At 37.5% G+C, this 21,981-nt stretch overlaps 1 pseudogene; it reads right to left on the bottom strand.

Moving 5' to 3' along the window:
* Positions 1-18,633: 18,633 nt before the first annotated feature.
* On the bottom strand, positions 18,634-20,570 carry LOC121991809 (annotated as a pseudogene).
* Between the last annotated feature and the right edge of the window lie 1,411 nt (positions 20,571-21,981).

The raw sequence follows: 21,981 nt of genomic DNA, 5'->3' as shown, positions 1-21,981 counted from the left end.
TAAGAACAAATTTTCTTATGGGCACGTGGTTTATTACATAGTCCTTTTCTAAAAATCGGTCATTGATGCTAACAATGACCTTCTGATTTTTAAGACTATAAACCTACTTTCATTTCTCTAGGATAACCCATAAACAAGTGAATTCCTGTCCATCTTATCATTGTCTCTCTTCAGCATATGTGCTGGACTACCCGAATCCGAATATGCTTCGAAATAGGCTTACGCCTATTTAGCAATTCTATATGAGTAGAGAGTTCTGACTTTGGAAGGTACTATATTCACTTCCGTTCGAGTATATCCTAAAAATGATTTTGGTAATATTCTAAATAACTCATCAATCTACTTATTTCCATAAGAGTCCTATACCTTCCTTTTCTACACCATTATGTTGGGGTGTACCAGTGCGATTAGTTGGAATTGAATCCCTACTTCTGATAAGTGACTCTAAATTCTCCCAAGAGGTACTTGCCACTATGTTCTAACCATAGTGACTTTTACTTTAACATTTCTCCGCATCGACCTTGTACTATTTGAACTAATCAAAGTACTTAGTCTTGCGACATTAAGTAAATTTATTTATATCTTGAATAGTTGTCTATAAAATAGGCGAAATATTCAATACTACCTCTTATCCGGATAGTCATAGGATCACACAAATCAGAATGAACCAATTCAATATATCTTTGACTCCATACCCTTAAACTTAAAAGCTTCTTGGTTATTTTTCTTCCAAGTAAGACTCACGGGTTGGAAAGATTTCCACTACCAATGAACCCAAAGTTCATCGACTACCAATGAATCCTACTCAAGTTAATATAACCTAGCCTTAGATGCCAAAGATATTAATGGTTCATTTCCGAAAGTTGCTTTCTCTTAAAATTAGAAGATGTGTTACTAATTTCCATTTGTTGCATCGTGGGAGTTATTGGATTTATAAATTGCCAACCAACGTACCAGAACAGATAACTTCCCTCTTTTTCTTAATAACAACTTTGTTATTAAAAGAGGCAGAATATCAAGTTCTTTGAATAGTTTAGAAACTGAAAACTAGTTCTTTCTAAACTTGGTGCATAAAGACAATTACTCAAAAATCCATGTTTTATTCTTATCAAAAGATAAACATCTCCCACTGCAACAGCTATCATTTTTACAGTAGTGCCCATGTGGACGGTGTTTTAATTTTCATTTAGTTGCCGGATTTCCTAGAACCCTGCAATGAATTACGGACATGATTGATGACATCTATATCTACACTCCAGGTTCTGGTAGATAACACCACTAAACATATTTCAACTAATGAATTAAATACACCTATATTGTTCTTAGTTCTAAGAAGACAGTCTACCTTAATGTCCAAGTCCTATTTCCAATCATTACAATTGGGACTACTAAGTCTTTTCTATATAACAACTAGGGGATTGACAAACATTTTAAATCCTAAGAATCACAAAAATATTTGGTCAAGATCAATTCTTTAAAATCCCCATGAATTTTGTATGCCACGATGGTGTGGACGTATACAAAATCAAAGAGGAGATTTTATCCATTAATTTTATTATCTCGTCAACTTTACTTTATAACGAATAAAATTAATAGTTGATCTGTCTTTGATCAAATATTTGGTTAAAACTTTTGAATTTAAAATAAAATATTGATTCCTCAAACAATATTATTTAAATTCACCAACACCTCAAACACCGTGAATTTTGCATGCCACGTTAGTGTGGACGTATACAAATTCAACATTTGTAAAAGGAGGGTTTTACCCATTAACTATCTTGTCAACGTATCTTTATGACAAATAAAATTATCTCAAACACCGTTAATTTTGTATGCCACGTTAGTGTGGACGTATACAAAATCAATCATTTTAAGAGGGTTTTAACCCTTTAATTTTATTATCTTGTCAACCTAGTTTTATGACAAATTAATAGTTGGTTTCATTTGGTCACACAAATAATAGCAGTGACTCCGATGGGAGGATACTATTAGATGTGTCTAAGTGTATACCATTACTTGACACTAAGTCCATTAATAAGATTATGCCCCTTCCGTTGGGGAAGATCACACGCTCTTAATTAACTTCCTATAGTCATCCAAAATGAAAGTCTGTTCTAGTGATCCACAAACAAGCTCATCCGTTATGGAGGAAGACACTCGAGCCAACGCGCAAGCTTGTTTGCATCACTTACAAACCAGTAATGGAGACCATGGGATTTATTTAAAATCCCTCTCCCACTTAGTTATTTATAAGCGAGGAATTTTAACTATGCTAGCCTACTAGTCATGTATACTAACATGCACACCAATATAAAAGCAATAAATAGAAAATCTAATTTTCAACTATTATGGCTTTTATCTCTAGTTGTCCTTCGTGTGTTGTCATCCCAAGCTGCTGCCATATTTGGCCACCGCCACCGGGTCTAGCTGTCGCATCCATCTTGCTCCTAGTTCCGCTGCGCCTCTGTTCCTTAGAAGGTTCCACGCTTTGCAAGATTCGATCCGCGACATAAATAGAATTTTACATTTTGATCCTATATTCCATAAAAGGAATGTACATGTATCTAGATCAAAAATAAAATCCTAATAAAACTAAATACAGCTCCTGCTGTATTTTAATACAATCATGCACACACAGATAAATGCCCTTGACATGTCCAAGGGTCCAATCACACACATAATAACTAAAAGCCATAATAGTTGGATCCTGCATCCACAAAGTTAGCACATCCTACTATTAACCTGCCTAAATTATGTATGACATGTGCATAATTAAACTAATACCAAATACACAGAGGCAAAACCCTAGCTCTGATACCAATTGTTGGTTGCTACTCGGAAAGCCTAGAGGTTCCACTGTACAAAAATTTTGTACAAAGGTCTGAACCTTTTCCTAGCTACCATGTGTTCTTTTAAATTAAATTTTGGATCGCCTGCAGAACTTAACACGTTTGATCCAAAACTTAATCTATTTGTTCTTTTAGGTTTTGACTTGGATCTCCTGCGGAACTTAACACGTTCGACCCAAGTCTCCTTAAGTTATTAATTCCATTAAATATTAATTTCCATAATTGGTTCCCAGTACTGACGTGGCGAGGCACATGGCCTTCTTGGATATGGGAGCAACCACCACCGACTAGACAAAACCTTTTATAGAAATCTAATATTTAATTTCCTAAAATAACTTTAGGTTAACCAAAAGGAACAATCAAATCACAAGGAAAAGAAAAAACAAAAGAACACAACATCGAAAAACATATTCGAAATTCTAGAACGTAAGCCTCTTGTATTTGGTATTATTTCCATAAATAACTAGCATGATGCGGAAAGGAAAAATTACTAGTTATACCTTCTAAAAAGACCTCTTGATCTTCTACCGTATTCCTCTTCTAACCTCGGACGTTGTGTGGGCAACGATCTTCCGAGATGAGAACCACCAAGCACCTTCTTCTTCCTTGCAAGTTTCGGCCACCATAATTCTCCAAGAGAAGTAGAGGTCCGGCCACCACCACCAAGCTCCAAGGGATGCGAGAAACAAAACCACCTTTCTCTCCTTCTTCTCCTAGCTAGAACCGGCCACCATCAAGAGCTCCAAGAGAGGTTGCCGCCGGCCATAAGAAGAAGAGAAGAGGAAGAGGCTAGGGCCGGCCACCAAGGAGGAAAAGAGAGGAGAAGAATAATAGAGTTAATCACCCGTGAAGGCACCTCTACCCCCTCTTTTATAATCTTTGGTCTTGACAAATAAGGAAATTTTAATAAAAAATTCCTTAATTCTTTTGTCATAAAAAAGAAAAATTATTTTAATTAAAAAACAATTTTCTTCTTTTAATAATAATGGCCGGCCACTTCTAATTCCCCAAAACAAGGAAAAATTTAATTCACACAAGAATTAAAACTTCCTAATTTGTTTCTAGAAATTTATAAAAATTTCTCCAACAATTTTTATCCCTTCATGGTTGGTTAATAAAAAGGAAATTTTATAAATTAAAATTCTTCTTTTAAACATGTGGATAATTTCCAAAAGGAAAGTTATCTCTAAAAATTAAAATCTCTTTTCAATCTACAAATAAGGAAAGATATCAAATCTTTTCTTAATCTTTTGTAGAAACTAATAAAAGAGAATATTTAATTTTTAAACTTCTCTTTTAAATTATTATCATGGTTAAAAAGGAAAGTTTTTCTTAAAAATAAAATCTCCTTTCAATCTACAAATAAGGAAAGATTTCAAATCTTTTCTTAATCTTTTGTAGAAAGCTTTAAAGGAAAGATTTAATTTTTAAACTCTCTTTTAAAACTATGATATCCACATAAGAAATAATTTTAATAAAAAATCCTTTTTAATATGATGTGGCCGGCCACCTAAGCTTGGGATCCAAGTTATTGGCCGGCCACCTTAAGGCCAACCTTTAGGCTTGGCCGGCCCTAAGCTTGAGCTTCAAGCTTAGCTTGGCCGGCCCCTATTGGTTGGGTAAGAAGGTGGGTATGCGGTGGGTATAAATCTCTATATACTAGAGGCTATGATAGGGACCGAGAGGAGGAATTGGTTTTGGTCTCCCGATGAAATTAAGCTTCCCGTGTTCGCCCCGAACACACAACTTAACTCCATCAATAATAATTCATTCCACTAAAGAACTATTATTGAACTACCGCACCAATCCCAAATTACATTTTGGGCTCCTTCTTATTATGAGTGTGTTAGTCTCCCTGTGTTTAAGATGTCAAATGTCCACTAATTAAGCGAGTTACTGACAACTCATTTAATTAATATCTTAGTCCAAGAGTAGTACCACTCAACCTTATCGTCATGTCGGACTAAGTCCACCTGCAGGGTTTAACATGACAATCCTTATGAGCTCCTCTTGAGGACATTCTCAACCTAGATCACTAGGACACAGTTTCCTTCTATAATCAACAATACACACTATAAGTGATATCATTTCCCAACTTATCGGGCTTATTGATTCATCGAACTAAATCTCACCCATTGATAAATTAAAGAAATAAATATCAAATATATGTGCTTGTTATTATATTAGGATTAAGCACACATACTTCCATAATAACTGAGGTCTTTGTTTCTTTATAAAGTCAGTATAAAAGAAACGACCTCTAATGGTCCTACTCAATACACTCTAAGTGTACTAGTGTAATTATATAGTTAAGATAAACTAATACCTAATTACACTACGACCTTCCAATGGTTTGTTCCTTTCCATTATGGTCGTGAGTTACTGTTTATAATTTATAAGGTACTGATAACATGATCCTCTGTGTGTGACACCACACACCATGTTATCTACAATATAAATTAATTGAACAACTACATTTATCATAAATGTAGACATTTGACCAATGTGATTCTTATTTCTAGATAAATGTTTATACCAAAAGCTAGGCTTTTAGTATACACTCTAACACCTCCGACGCTCAAGTCAGGTAAGTGGACAGTGAAGAAGTGGCTCCCAAAATATCAATACGCGTACCTCCGGCGAAGTATAAGGCTCCTTATATAGAGCGGCAAAAAAGCTCACGCACGCCTACCGAGGCAAACACGTGTCCCTAGCCCATATCTCGGTATGTGTTTGTCAGAAAGCTTACCTGACACCATACTGCTACAGTCCAGGCATGTCTTCGATGGGACAACAGAACACCTCGTCGCCAGGCTTGGAGTTTGGCATAGTCATAGGACTTGACAGTTGTCATAAGATGTTCCTTGTCCTCCTCTCCCTATCCCATGCCGGGGCGTCCGTCCGTCCGACTGGACGAGGCGTCCGTCCGTCCGACTGGACGAGGCGTCCGTCCGGCCGGCACTCATCTTACGCCCGGCCGGACGGCACTCACATCACGACCGGCCTTCCTTCTGCATCGGTATGCTTGGGAGATCTTCGGTAAGGTGTCATGTAGGGACTGCTAGCAGTATGTTACCTTATGTCTTCGGCCGAGCATGACTTCCGCTCGGCCCTTTGTTGCTGTTCAATCGAGTGCCGGAACCCCGACCTCTGTCAGGGCGCCTTTTGCTATCAGTCATTCATCGGTCGGGAGGTCGGCCCATCCTTCTCCGGTCGACCGATCAGTCTGCCCTTTTCTCATGATTCCGGTCGGCCTATCCTTTTCCGATGGATCACCTGGCCCTTTGACTTCCACATGGCGTTGACCTCTCAACATGGGGGTCCCCCGTTCTAACCGCCGGATCAACCATGATAGACTATATCGAGGCTATGATCCAGGGGGGCCAATAGGAAGACCATTTTTGGAATTGTTTGATGATTGCTTTTATTGCTTTTATTATAAATGTTTAGATTAGGCTAAATAAGGACCTAGGCGTGATTTACACTTGACTAGTTAGACCTAGGAGTTACTGTAAGGAAATTAAATATCCAATTCCATTGAAAGGATTTGTCTGGAAGTGGTGGATGATTCCATAACCAAGAAGACATAATGCCTCGTCATAGCATGGAAGCCAATCATTGAAATAATTATTTAATTGACTAACTGTAAAACTTGAGTCTAACACAAATGTAAATCAATCCTTAGATGATAATTTAAATTGAAGATTAAGTAAATCATCTCACAAATCTACTAAGGCTCTCTGATTGAAAATCTAGAAAAGAGTGAGATAGACCTAGGCTTAAAGTAGTTCCAAATTAATTCAATTAAATTAACTTAATTAATTTCAAAAAAATCAAAATTTTTAAATCATAATTAAATTAGTTTTTTTATTAAATTTTAAAAATCATAATTAATTTAAAAAAGTTAATTATTATTAAGTTTCAAATCCTAATTAATTTCAAAAGGCTAATTAATTTCAAAAGTAAATTATAATTATTTTTTAAAAAAATCAAAATTCAAAATCATTATTTATAAAATTATAGTTTTTCAATTATAATCAAATTTCAAATTATTATATATTGTTCAAATTTTAATGATAATTAATTTTCAAATCATATTTAGTTTTTCAAAATATCAATGATAGCTAATAGGTAAGATTATCATTTCAAACTTAATTAATATATTTTCAAAATCTTCAAAAAGTTTAAATGTTTACTCATATTTTAAATTCAAACGCATTGGAAATTTAAACTTAGATTTTAAATCTCAATATTGCTAAAATTGAAATAAAGTTAACTCCGTCTCACACACACTCATAAGCTAAACATGTTTGATAACCTAGAATGAGTGAGATAGAAAATTAGAAAAATAAATAATAACTTTTATGTTTACATGCTTGGACTCTTGGACCCTAAAAATTTATTATGGCATTAATTAAGGGGAAGTGCAAAGAAATTTAAAACATTAATTTTTATCTTTATTTTCTTAAAACATTATTTTTCAAAGTTAAACTTTTCAAAAAAGTTCAAAATATTTCTAAAATGGAAGTTCAATTTTTTGTGAAAAATAAATTATTTTTGAAACTAAGTACTTGATAAAATATTTTAAGTTTTTTAAAAAATCATTTACTTAGCTAAGTATTTTTTTAAGAAAATATTTTTAAAAAAGCTGAAGTTTTTGTCACAATATTCCTAAAAGTAAAGTATTTTTTCAAAATCCTTTTAAGCAGAGTGCTTTTAACTAAACATTTTTTAAAACCTCTATAAAACTAAGTATTAAAACTAAATTCTTATCAATTTCTTTTAAAAGCTAAGTACTTGACAAAGCTAAAATTTAGCTAATTTAGTTTTGAAAAAATCTAAGTATTTTTAAAACACTTCTAAAATTAACTAAATGTGTTTCAAAGCACTTATTTTCAAAGCTAAAAAGCTAAGGGTACGTTTGGTACGCGCGTTTTCCATTTTCATTTTCTGGAAAATGCGCGTTTTCTGAAAAATAGTGTTTAGTTTGCGTTTTTCGTGCTTATTTTCTAAAAAAAATAGCTAGCGTTTTCTAGAAAAACAGAAAATGACAAAAAATCGTTTTCTATTTTCTAGAAAATGCGCATTTTCCAGAAAATGAAAATGGAAAATGTGCGTACCAAACGCACCCTAAGTATTCTCAAAATATTTCTAATTTAGCTAAAGTGTTTTTCAAAACAGTCATTTTCAAGACTAAATTTAGCCAAGTATTTTTTAAAGTAATTATTTTCAAAACTAAGCTTAGCTAAGTTTTTTTTTTGTGCTATCCTTCAGGGGGAGCCTAAAAGTTAAATGAAGTAGGGGTGGGCATCGGCCGGTTTGGTCCGGTTTTACCCTACTACGGTTTTATTTTTTCGGTTTCGGTTTTAAAGATTTTTGATCCAAAACCAAACCATTTTATTACGGTTCGGTTCGGTTTTTATGTAATACGGTCCGGTTTATACGGTCGGTTATATACGGTTTATACAATGAATTAAATTGATTTTGTGCTACTACAAATATTAGTTTAGAGACAAAGAAAAAGTATCAATTTATTAAAATAATTATGAATTTAAAGTAATATTAAAATTTTGTTATCCGGTAACAATAAGTAAATATAAATATATAATTTGATTATGCTATTATATTATAAATAATTAGAAATAAATCCACTTGTATGATCAAATATCTATAAAAATAATGTTTTAAGTATAATACGGCCGGTTCAGTTTTTTCGGTTTTTTGGGAGTCAAAACCGGAAACCGAACCGAATAACCAAATTTTAAAAAACTTAAACCGAAACCGGCCGAAACACCAAAAAAACCGAACAAAAAAAACCGAAATTTTTCGGTTCGGTCGGTTTTTCCGGTTTGAACCGAATTATGCCCACCCCTAAAATGAAGTATATTTTTACATATTAAACAAACTTTCTCTCTACTTAATATTATTTTTATTAATGTCAAAGGGGAAAGAAAAGTCAAAGTTAAGAATTCAAACAAATTTAAACATAATCTTTGTGAAAGGGGGAGCATAATGGGTTTTTTTTTCCAAATTATAGTGTGTATGCTCCTTTATTTATTGTTATGTTTTACTTAACTTTGAACCGTATTGTCATAATAAAAAAGGGGAAGATTATTGGTGCGGAAAGCATCCGACAGTCGAACATGTGTTTTGATTATGTCAAAGGGTCCAAAGTTAAGTTGTTTTGTTATCTAACAAGTTAAATGAAATTACAGGAAAGTCCTAAGTGTACTTAGACAAAAGCCCTAGCTGCGGTTAGCCAGGTGGAAAACCCTAGGGGTGGTAACCCTGGGTCCTAAGGGGTGGTAACCCTAGGTGAGGAAAAGTTCTAGCTACGGTTAGGTAAAGGAAAACCCCTAGGGGGTGGTAACCCTAGGTCCTAGGGGCGGTAACCCTAGGTCCTAGGGGCGGTAACCCTAGGTCCTAGGGGGTGGTAACCCTAGGCGAGAAATCTTGGTGTGTCAAGGGCTTCGGGCAAAGTCCTAGAGTCGAGAACTCTAGGTAAAAAGTCCTGGTGTCGCAAATCAGGTGAAAGACTGAGCAGATCGTGGAGCGGACGTCCAACCGAAAGTCCTGGAGCCTTGGGCGCTGGGCAAAAGTCCAGTTGGTCTGGAGGATCAATTGACAATAGGTAAACTCTCCTAAGTGGAGTAGGTGAGAATGCATTCCCAGATGAGGGAACAGTAGGCGTCGGTTCAACCTAGGATTTTCGATCGGGAATCCGAAGTCAGAACCGGACAGTCCGATGACTGCCAAATTCTGTATCTTATTATGTCTTAACTTTGTTTTACAAGGTATGTTGTACTAACATATTTTGCAGGATGTGAATTGGAGTATTTGTTGGATCATGAAGAGTCGATAGAAGGGGGGTGAATATCGAAAAAAATTTCAAGTACGAGTACGCAGCAGAAAACAAGAAGAGAGAGCACGGCTAACAAAGTCGATTTACTTGGTTCGGAGCCTTTATCCACTCTACTCCAAGGCCCGCACACAAGAGTGCTTTCGTTGGGCAATCACTAATTAATTCGAAAGATTATTACAAGACTAAGTATAGAATTAATTAGGAAAGAAAGAACCGACAATAGAATAAAAATTAAAAACAAACTGGCACTTGTCAAAGAACTTTTCGCATCGTCGCAAGAGCACAATAGAGTAGATTCTGAGTTGTTGGTGGAGCTTCAGCTTTATATAGGAGGTTCGGGGCGCCTGGAACCTTCAGGGCGCCTCGACCATGACGTAGCCGAGCCAACCAGTGAACTCCACGTGGCAAAGCGACGTTGGGGATAAAATTCCACCTCAGAGCACCCGGGTACCTCCCGGGTGCCCGCACCCTGTTTTCCAGTAGATTCCTTCCTGCATGAAAAACGTTAGTCTGAGGCACTCATATCTCCTGCAAAACAAATTATTAGCACAGTTCATAATTCAAAATAGAAAGAGTATGACTTAAATTCCGTCTTTCCGAGACCAGAGTCTAGTCAAGATCTCGACTTAGAGTTCCGAAATGGTTCTAAGTCGGATCAGCGCCTAAGTTCCCTTCCAGGGAACGCGTCCTCACAGTCACTCCCCTCGAGTGACTTACCTTCACTTACCTGTCAGACGTCCGGTCAACCCTTCGACCCATCTGGACTTCGCGTCAACTATTCGGTCAGCCCGTCGACCTAGCTAGACTTCGTATCAAACGTTCGGTCAGCCCATCGACCCGTTTGGACTTTGTGCCAGCTATCCAGTCTACCCGTTGACCTATTTGGGCTTTGTGCCAGACATCCGGTCAGCCCGTCGACCTGTCTGGACTTCTCCTGCACATTCGGTCAGAGTGTTAGATCAACAACAAAACTAACTTAACCTATTTTATCATTCATCAAAACCTGAGTTAGACGGTTAGTGCTAACCGCACCAACAATCTCCCCCTTTTTGATGGAATGACAACTTGGTTAAGTTAGTGTAAAATGCAAGTAAAACAAGCATTAACAGGTTTAAGTTAGTTTTCATTTTCAATTTTGTTTTAGCTAACTTAACCACCTAACCCTCCCCCTTTGGCATTCATCAAATGTAAACATGGATCAAATAAGCATAAATACAAAAGCATTGCAAAAAGAATGCAAACACAAATCAGATCAACTCAGGGGAGTTAGAAATTTTACTCTGACACCACTTGTTAGTCTGCATTGTAGCGTGTTGATTGCCTTGTTCTCCGTCGATGCTTTCTTCTTTATGTCCGAAGTCCACTGTTCCGGATCTAGTGAATTTCCGAAGTTGTCGACTGGTGTTTTGTAGGCTTTTGTGATGCTGAGCCATTGGTCGAAGTCCGTCTTCAGGTAGACTTCCATCATTTTCTTCCAGTACGGAAAATCATCTTCGTTGAATAGGGGAGGATGTATTGTATTGAAACCTTCGATCTGAGACATGATGACCCTGCACACAATAAAGCAACGACAAACAAAATCCCAAGACTTGGTCTTGGATTAGTAGTGCAGGAAGAATTAAGAATAAAAAAAAACTAAATTGGTGTTGCACCAATTTAGATTTAATTGCAACGAAAAAACTTTCCAAAAAGGTAATAATACCAATTTGGAATTATGCGAAAAATTTGAAAGTCGAAAAATGAGTAAAATGAAAGTTTCACCCCCTTGTCTGAATGGTGGTTGCACCAAATCAGAGTGGTACCTGCTCTGTTATCACTTGTTGGATCGTGAAGAGTCGATAGGGGGGGTGAATATCGAAAAAAATTTCAAGTACGAGTATGCAGCGGAAAACAAGAAGAGAGAGCACGGCTAACAAAGTCGATTTACTTGGTTCGGAGCCTTTATCGACTCCTACTCCAAGGCCCGCACACAAGGGTGATTTCGTTGGGCAATCACTAATTAATTCGAAAGATTATTACAAGACTAAGTACAGAATTAATTAGGAAAGAAAGAACCGACAATAGAATAAAAATTAAAAACAAACTGGCACTTGTCAGAGAACTTTTCGCAGCGTTGCAAGAGTACAATAGAGTAGATTCTAAGTTGTTGTTGGAGCTTCAACCTTTATATAGGAGGTTCGGGGCACCTGGAACCTTCAGGGCGCCTCGACCATGATGTAGCTGAGCCAACCAGTGAACTCCACGTAGCAAAATGATGTTGGGGATAAAATTCTGCCTCAGGGCGCCTGGGTACCTCCTGGGCGCCCGGACCTCCGAGCACCTGGGTACCTCCCAGGCGCCCGGACCTTGTTTTCCAGCAGATTCCTTCCTGCAAGAAAAATGTTAGTCCGAGGCACTCATATCTCCTGGAAAACAGATTATTAGCACAGTTCATAATTCAAAATAGAAAGAGCATGACTTAGATTCCGTCTTTCCGAGACCGGAGTCTAGTCACGATCTCGACTTAAAGTTCTGAAATGGTTCTAAGTCGGATCGGCGCCTAAGTTCCCTTCCTGGGAATGCGTCTTCATAGTCACTCCCCTCCAATGACTTACCTTCACTTACCTGCCATACGTCCGGTCAGCTCTTCGACCCGACTGGACTTCGCGCCAGCTATCCGGTCAGCCCATCGACCTAGCTAGACTTCGTGTCAAACGTCCGGTCAGCCCATCGACCCGTTTAGATTTTGTACCAGCTATCCGGTCAACCCATTGACCTAGCTAGGCTTCATGTCAGACATCCAGTCAGCCCGTCGACTTATCTGGGCTTCTCCTGCACACTCGGTCAGAGTGTTAGATCAACAACAAAACTAACTTAACATATTTTGTCATTCATCAAAACTTGGGTTAGACCGTTAGTGCTAACCACACCAACAGTATTTGCCTCAAGTAACCTGGAGAAGACCCTCTCACAGCAAGGCGCGAGGGCACCCTTATGGAGCTTGAGGGCACCCTGGACGCTGAGCAGAGGGCACCCTCATGGAGCTTGAGAGCGCCCTGGACACTGGCACGAGGTCACCCTCATGGAGGTTGAGGGCGCCCTCAAACGGATAGACTGCAACCGGGTCGGAGCTCATCCACGCTGCGGATTCGGTGTGGATGAGAGCACCCTCCATAGGCTATAAAAGGCAGTCTCGAGCAGCAGCAAGGAACAGCAATGAAAACGTGATCCATCTTCCGTGCACTGCTCAAAGAACCACCCGATAAAGCTGTAGCAAGACACCGACAACCTGAAGCCTCGAATTTCCTAATCTTAAAGTTGTTGGTATATTTTCTTACTGTACTTAATTGTTGTACTCTAAAATTGTACTCTTGCGAACTTATAGTGATTGCCCAAAATAATCGCTCAACAAACATGAGCGTTGGAGTATGAGTCATCCCAAGCTTTGAACCAAGTATAAAATCCTTGGTGTTTGTGTTTGCATTGTTTACTTTTCCGCTACGTTTACTTGAAAGTGAAAGCCACGAGCGCTATTCACCCTCCCCCCCTCTAGTGCTTTCGATCCAACAGAATGTATATTCAATGTGTAGATCCAAAATCTGGTTCATTAACATTGATAGGTTGTTAATGATGGATGGACTTTAAGCTGGATAGTCCCTATAGGATGAGCTTGGTATATAATGAAAGATACTTGTGAATTAGGGTACTTTCAACAACCTCTTCTCTTCCTCATCAAGTGAGAACTAAAGATTGTCGCTGCCCACTCCTGTAGAAGACCATTCCGCACTTGCATGAACTCCGGCGACAAGTAAGAAGGCACTAGCCTTTGTGATGGATTCAGGTCATCCATTTATGAGCTATTGTTTTGGCTTCCTATTGTTCTTTAGAGATTGATAATAGGTAGATCATGTTGTAGATGCATCCTTTAGTTCATGTATGATGTATTTCAACTCTTACAATTGATATCAGAGCTTAGACTTACCTTATTATCATTTTTTAAGGTGTAAGGATTGTTTTTCAATGTTTTGGCACATATACATCACTTTTGCATTTGATTCCATATGGATAAGCAAAATTGATGTATATTCGTTGAATGTAGCATGGATAGATTTGGATTTAACCTATGAATCGAGTTTTTCACATTATTCATAAAGAATATGATTGATGGCATGATTTTAGGGTCAAAAATCACGTTAAGAAATTAGATTCATCTAATATCAATCAATTGGGAAGGTTTCCCAATCGATTGGGAGTCACGAATTAGTGAACAAAAGCTTCCCAAATCGATCGGTTAATCAATTGGTGTTTACCAATTGATTGGTGTAAAGTTGAATCGATTAGGATGCCCAGGTTTACAAATAAAGGGGTCTAGAATCGATCAGCTGATTGATTAGTGTTTATCAATCGATCAACGTAAGGAGTCAATCGATTGGGATTGCCCGATCATGAAAAAAGTGCAACAGAGGGTTTCCAAATCGATCGGCTGATCCATTAGTGTTCACTAGTCGATTAGTCAATCGATTGAATTTTGTAAGGAAGTCAATAAAGAGCTTCTGAATCGATCAGCTAATCGATTGGGTTTCACCATGTTGGGTCACTTCGGGAGCTAGAGAGGGGGTGAATAGCTTCTCGTGCTTGTTCGTTTGCTTCGTAGATGTTGATTTGCATCGGATAGAATCAAAGTCAAGCTCTCTAATGTTAACATGTAGATTTACTTGGTATCTACCTCAAGAAGAGATGATGACTAATCCAAAGATTCACACACCGAGCACACTCTCCACTAAAAAAAAAACTCCTCGGAACAATCGGAGGTGAAGAAACCTCATATAAGACTCTCAATACACACAAGAAGAAATACAAGAAAAAATCTTACAAGATTTACAACAAAGATGCTCTCTTCTTGTTTGGAAATGTCTCTTGATACTTGGAAATATAGTAGCACGTTACTCCAAGAATTTTCAAGAATTGGCAATGAGAATTGGAGAAGAACTTGTGTATTTGCACTATGGCATTTGAACCTTGCTATCGTCTTTATACTCCGTGATCTAGGGCTCTCAATCAATTGGGCCTACTCCTAATCGATTGTCATGTCAGATCTATACAATCTCAGCCATCCAAAGCCTACATCTTGTGCAACAGTCATATCCCAATCGATTGGGGAGGATTTGATCAATCGACCGATCGATTCAGAGTGCCTCTATGCTCTCGCAGATAAACCCTGAATCGATTGATCGATCGATTCAGGTTGCTTCATAATCTCACAAGAAAACAAGCCCCAATCGATCAACCGATCAATTGGAGTTTCCCAATCAATCGACTGATAGAATGGGGAGCACATTGTGCTCTTCCCGCGAGTGGCCTCCAATCAATCAACTAATTGATTGACATAGACCAAATTAATTGGATGATCGATTGGGCTGCCCTTTCTCGTGAAGCTCTCCCAATCAATCAATTGATCGATTGGGCTCTGGTTCAATCGATCGACTGATTGATTGCCCAACCCTAACTTGATTAACTCATGTCTAGGGTCCCAAACCTAACATCTAGTTTGCTGTGACCTATTGGGACTCGCTCATGCCTAGAATTTGGTCAATCTTGACCTGCTGAGATTTCGTTACCAAGTGTCTGGGCAATCCTTTGACCCACTTGGACATTTCTAGCCGTACCAAGTGTCCGGTCGATCTTGACACATTGGACTTGCCGTCTTGTGCCTAATGTCCGATCCTCCATGACCCACTTGGACTTCCAAACACCAGGTGTCTGATCACCCCGGTCCCACCTGGATTCCACATGCATGACTTCACTAACCAGGACTTTTATTTGGCTTCACTCATCAAGATTTATCACTGTCTAGCTTCACTCATCAGGATTTGTCATTTGCCTAGGTTCACTTACTGGGTCTTTCACCTAGCTTCACTCATCAGAATTTTCCATCTGCCTAACTTCACTCACCAAGGCTTTCTAACTACCTAACCTCACTCACTAAGACTTTCCATCTGCCTGACTTCACTCACCAGAACTTTCCATACCAAGTGTCCGGTCAACACTAACCCACTTGGATTTTCATCATCTGTCAACCTCCCCGTTAGACTTGCCCTTGTCTAACTTCTAGTTAGGACTTCCAAGTCAAATATCCAGTCAATTTTGACCTACTTGACACTTTTTCACACCAAACTAGCTAAACATTAACTAGAGGAGAATTGCTCCAACAATCTCCGCAAATGGATGATTGCACTTGCAATCTCCATATATTGTCAAACATCAAAACTCAAACATCAAGACTCATGCTTGAGTCAATTCAAGCTTAGTCAACCTGGTCAACCTTGACATAGGAAAATTACACCGATAATATTTCCTTTTTTATGTTTGATAATATGTTTTAAGTTAGGCTAATCTTATAGCCTCAGCTTCTTCTTCATGCCAAAGCATAAATGAGAGTTTCCTTCATCCTCTCCCTTTCCTAGAGGGCAAACTCCCCTTTGTTGGGTAATGAAGGTCTAACTTAAACCCTATATTCTCCCCCTTTGGCACACATCAAAAACTCTCTGCCTGAAGAATTATCCACACATTGTTCAACAACCTCACTCGTTGTTTACAATACTACAATGAAGGTCTAATACCTTTCATTGTGCCTCAAATGCTCATCTTAGAGCATTCATATACCACAATGAAGATATCCAATCTTCCATTATTTTCCAATGTCAACCTTGAGCATTCACGATAATGAAGGTTTACAATCCTCTATGGTTTTATGAAAAATAAATTCATGTCTTTAAGGAGTAGCTCTCCCTCAAAACATGCTCTAAAATTTTGTCATTGTACCAACAATGACTTGGAGTTCCTAAGACTTTAGGAAACTCAAAATTTAAAATTTTGAGATTTAAGAGTCAATATTAAATACAAACCTCATCCTAAACTTCAAGTTAGTCTTGTTGGGTCATTCTTTTCTTGTTTTCATCAAGAAAACTATCCTTAAATGTTCACAAAAGAATTTCTTAGGATTAGGGATGGTTAACATGACTAACCGTGATTTAATGGACTAAAATTAAACCATTTCAGCCAAAAATTAGCTTTTTCAATCTATTAAAGTTGGAACTCAATCAATTAAAGTCTTTTAATCGATCAACTGATCGATTCAGTAAGGCTATTCTTGAAAAAGCACTTGAATTGATCAGCTGATCGATCTATGCAGGTATTTTTACTAGTCATTGTCTAGACAATGTTTCAACAGACTAACAAGCAAACTCAATGTTAAAGACCTCCCGTTGAATTTGTCGGAGGCAACAAAGAATCATTCAATAAGATTGAATCGAATCGAATCAAATCAAATCAAATTAAATTAGTATTAAGGTATAATAATTGTTAAAAATTCTTATTTGTTAATCGCTCTTACTAATTCGTCAATTGATTGAGTGCTCTTTGCCCTAGGGGCATGGTGTCATGCTTAGGTCATCTAATGATTGATTAAGGATCTAGAGTTTAAGACTCAACTACGACATATTATTAGAAATTTTTCTCATTAATAGGTGGTGCGGTGATAAAAAGGGGCCCACTAAGTGCGGGTAAAATGATGGAGATAACAGCCAATGTGAAGGTCAAAGTCAAGGTGGTCAACGCCAGGATGTCAAAGAGCTCACCTATGGTGGCTGAGCGGAGATCGACTACAATAGCCGATCGGTGCTGGCAGTGTCCAATCGGTAAGAGGCTTGTCCGAGCCGACCCTCGTCCAGCTCAGAACAATAGGTAAGATCGCCAGAATGCTAAGGTCACCGAAGCGCTTGTCCGAGTGGAAGGAGATAAGCTACTATACCAAGTTATCACAAGGAAGAACAGCCGAGGCCGACCGAGCGAAGGAATCCCAACCGAGCGACTACCTCGCTCGGTCGAACAGCGGGATCACTGTCGCATCTCTCAATATCATTTTAGGAGATAGTACGACGGAAGCTTCTATTATCTTGTTAAAGATATGTATACCCTATTAAAGTATAATGTCAGAGGTGTTTTCCTGATATATCATTTCATAGGACGAATTGGAGAATATGCCCACGACCAGTTGGAGAACGTGCCCACATCTTGAGAAAAGTGTGCACGTTGCACACCAAGATACTATATAAAGGGGGTCATACACTTGCGGAGGTACACGTTATTCACTACTCATGGAAAAATGTACATATGTATAAAAGCTGATTTGAAAGGGAAAAACTCTCAAACCGTATAACAAATCATATAACCATCACGAGTTTGATCCTCAAAAGTAGAGGCAAACTCTCCAACCAGCCCACTCTCATGCCTCATGATCAACACCCCATGAGCACATGTCACTCAATGTGATGCATTCACACTTGCATGCACTCAAACACAGCCACACTTCCACAAGAGTACGTAACACTCAATGTGGTGCATTCACACTTGCATGTCATCGCACACCATCCACTCAACACATTACACGTTCTTAGGCACTCACCCTTGCATGTGTACAAAAACGCAATCACACATGTCATCAAAATAGCTAACCAATCATAACACATTTAGTTACCAAACCTCCAAGCCTTCCTTGGGTGTGGACCAATTTCCAAGCATAACACATTTATTCACTATTCACACTTCTATCTACTGTCAATCCATCTTTTTCCCCTTTCCGATCATCAAAATAGCTAACCAAGCATAACACATTTAGTTACCGAGCCTTCCTCGAGTGTGAACCAATTTCCAAGCATAACACATTTATTCACTATTCACACTTCTGTCTATTGTCGCTCCATCTTTTTCCTTTTTCCGATAATTGACTTGAACATCGAAAGAATACCGGGACTCTTTTTCTGATTCGACATTGACAATTTTTTTATTTTGCAGAACAGGGCTAAATTTATATCTAGTAAATACGATAATCACATCCCCAACTTGACATGAGAATTAAATCGATTTTCCTAAATTAGATGTTACTTAATTAATTATTTTTCTTCGGTAAACATCTCCAAATTGTATTGTTTATGGAAACATCAATATCAAGAAGATTAATTATTGCAGTACTGTTGCCCTACTACTTTTCCTTCTTCTCACGCATAATTCATAAGACACTCACTTTAATGCAAGAGATTGATGAATTCTATCACAACGTCCACAGCATTTTGAGCGGCCAGTGAACTGAAAACAGCAGCTTCATTGGATTCAGAGGAGCCACCACCCGCGAGGTCCGACAGCGCTCTGAAGGCGATGAAAGGCACGCGTACCTGACGGCAAACGAGCGCGACGGCGGCGCTCTCCATGTCTATCGGAGTAACATCGAACTTATTCCTCAAGAACTGCCTGTATCCTGCATTGTCAACAAATGCGTTGGCACTGCAACCATTCTCCACCCTCAGCACTTTCGCCCCTCCTCAGGCATGTGCTGTTGATGCACTGCGGCAGCTTCAAGCCCTGTCCAGAATAAGTATTTCCAAGTCAAGAATTAGCTTGCAAGATAACGAAGTTTTCCGGTCAACATCACTATCACCTCTAGATTCCTGGAGAGTGCGTAGTAGTTCTTGTTGACAGAAACCCAGAAGGCATGCTGTCTGACTTCTGGAATTCCATCCACTGGAAAAATCTCTTCAGGTTGGTACCAAACGTTGTTCAGTAAGTTTCCTTCTTTGATCGCATCATAATCTTAAAAATTGAGATACCCAATTCTTCTTGTGTAGTCACCAGTGGCCTCCAGGGCCAGTTCATCATTTGGACCATCTCCATATCTCTGTCAAGGTTATGAAAACACCAGAGAAGCTTAATTCAATGGATACACAAGGGACTTTCCTAGAAATCAGTAATTCTCATGATTGAATCATATGAAGTCAAATATATTTAACTAGTCTATCGTTTCACGTGAAGCCATTAATTACTTTATATGAATTTGTTTATTTCATGTCATTTTCAGTGACTAGTCTTCATCCTTGACTTTGTCGACTCAGAGTATTCAAGCAAATTTTATTGATTTCTTGATGGATATATCTCACCTGCCAATTCCAAAGGCCTGTGTGAGCCCATCGACGAGGAATTGTTACATCTCCTATTTGGAGATCAGAGTTTGCATTCCCAGCAATTCCAAAATGCACAACCCCTTTCACATCGAAGAGAGTCAGAAGCAACTGGGTGCTTATACCAGCATTAAGCTGCAATTAGATTAAAAGAATGTAATTATACTCACAGTTAATTAGTATTGTATAATTAAGTCTTCATTATTTCATTATAATTGGAAATTATACCATGCTCAAGCCTGTCATCACCACAATAACCTTCTCTTTTCCCACTGTTCCAAATCGAAATCTCCTTCCTTCCATTCACATGAAACAAAAACAATCAATTAATTAGGCTTCTCTACTGTTGTTATCTGCTAAAACAAAAATAAAAGGAGCAAACTTGAATTGGCAATGTCAATTTAATACACAAACTCTATCAAAATTTGAAAAGGGAAACTTGAATGGATCATCTTCAATCATGTTCTCGGGGATGTAGCTGAATTAAGAGGAAAGTATGCACCTGCAAGATCCAAGAAAGGGAGACGTGGACTGTGGACAAAGTTGGAGGACTGGAGAAGAGGATTCAGCTCGAAGGAGTTTGGGACTACGAGCCCCAAGTATGGCCCTTCCTTGTTCACTCGTCTCACTGTTCTCCAAGCCTTCTTCGTTATACTCCCACCACTGGCTCTTTCACTCAATGAGCCCGCCATGACTGCCAATACAAGCAGCACAAGGATCCTCCTCTTCTTCATCGATTCCATCCTCATCAACTCTCTTTCTTTCTGAGCCCGTGAGTAAGAGGAAGATGCAAGGCTTGAATTGGACGTTAAATAAGACAAAGCAGAGAAAGTGGAGTAATTCTGACATTGTCCATCGTGTTTGAGAATAAGAAAAGTAGGGAAAGTGAACTTTCCAAGTTTTCTACTAGAATAATGACTGATTGGCACTAAGTTAATGGTTGATTTGGCAGCTAAGCAATGGCCAAATAATGACTGATTTCTAACCTAAAATAAAATTTTAATTTTTATATTCAATGCAGCGTGGATTTAATCTTTTTTTTGGATGGGTTTACATGTTATTTTGATAGATGATCTAATTAATATTAATTGTAAATTTGTGTTATTGAATATGAATTTATACGTGTAGAATTTGTTGAAGTTTATTTCTGCTCTATATAAATTTGATGTTAACTAGATTTTGTGCGAATCTTTTACTTTTCTTTCGTACTCTAGAAGATTGCATTACACAAAGATTAATCTAAAAATCCTCTTCGCCTTCAGTGCAACGATTGATTATTAGTTAACGATAAGTAAACAAGATAAGAAGAGTTTTTTAAGTAATTATCAAATCGTAAAATGCTATTCGGTCAAATTTCTCCAACGATTCGTTTACTATTTCGACGTTACAATCAATCAATCAACTTTTGAAGTTCCTATCCAAAATTTTTTTAAAAAAATCAACGTCTCAATAAAAAAGGAAAACCAAAAGCGTTTAAGAGATGGGAAAATGAAATAATTTATCTAAATTTTTTCTATAATTTATGAAATGATGCAACTTAATTTTTGAATTGATCAAAATATATATATATATATATATATATATATATATATATATATATATATATATATATATATATATATATATATATATATATATTTACTATTTTGATATTTATCAAATGACACATCTTTAAAAGTACATTTTCTTATCATATCCTCTTAATAAATCTAACTTTTTCTATCATTTTTTTCTTTATCTTTTTTTCTTTCTGTTTTCTTTCTTCTTTGCTATGCATGTAGCTCCACACTTATTTTTCTCTCCTCTCTTCTCTTATTTTTTTTTTTTTTTTTTTTTTTTTTACATGCATGTATAACGTATATATAATATTTTATAATATTTTGTTATTTTTTTATAACATTTAATATTTAGAAAAGTCGAAATAAATAATTGATAGTATATTTGAAATACTTACGACCCCAGAAGTTCATAAGAACTAAAATGAATACAATTTAAGATCTCTAAGTCCATAAGTGAGTTTTAACCGAAATACACTGATGGACCTAAACAACTCCAATTGCAACCATTTCGGTTCCTATGAATTTCTGAGATTGCAAGAAGTGCAAATATGTTATCTATTAATTATTTCAACTTCTCAAAGGTGTTAAAATATAATAAAGAAATATCGCCAAAAATCTCTATGTTGGGCCTAATATGTATCATATCAAGCCCATTGTGGGTCTGATATGAAATCTTATCAGGTCTAACACGGGTCTAATATGGAATGATATTAGGTCCACGT

Source organism: Zingiber officinale, chromosome 6B (assembly GCF_018446385.1).
Source record: "Zingiber officinale cultivar Zhangliang chromosome 6B, Zo_v1.1, whole genome shotgun sequence".
Taxonomy (NCBI): Eukaryota; Viridiplantae; Streptophyta; class Magnoliopsida; order Zingiberales; family Zingiberaceae; genus Zingiber; species Zingiber officinale.
Note: the sequence above shows the minus strand (reverse complement) of the source record. Positions and strands in the feature narration are given on the sequence as shown.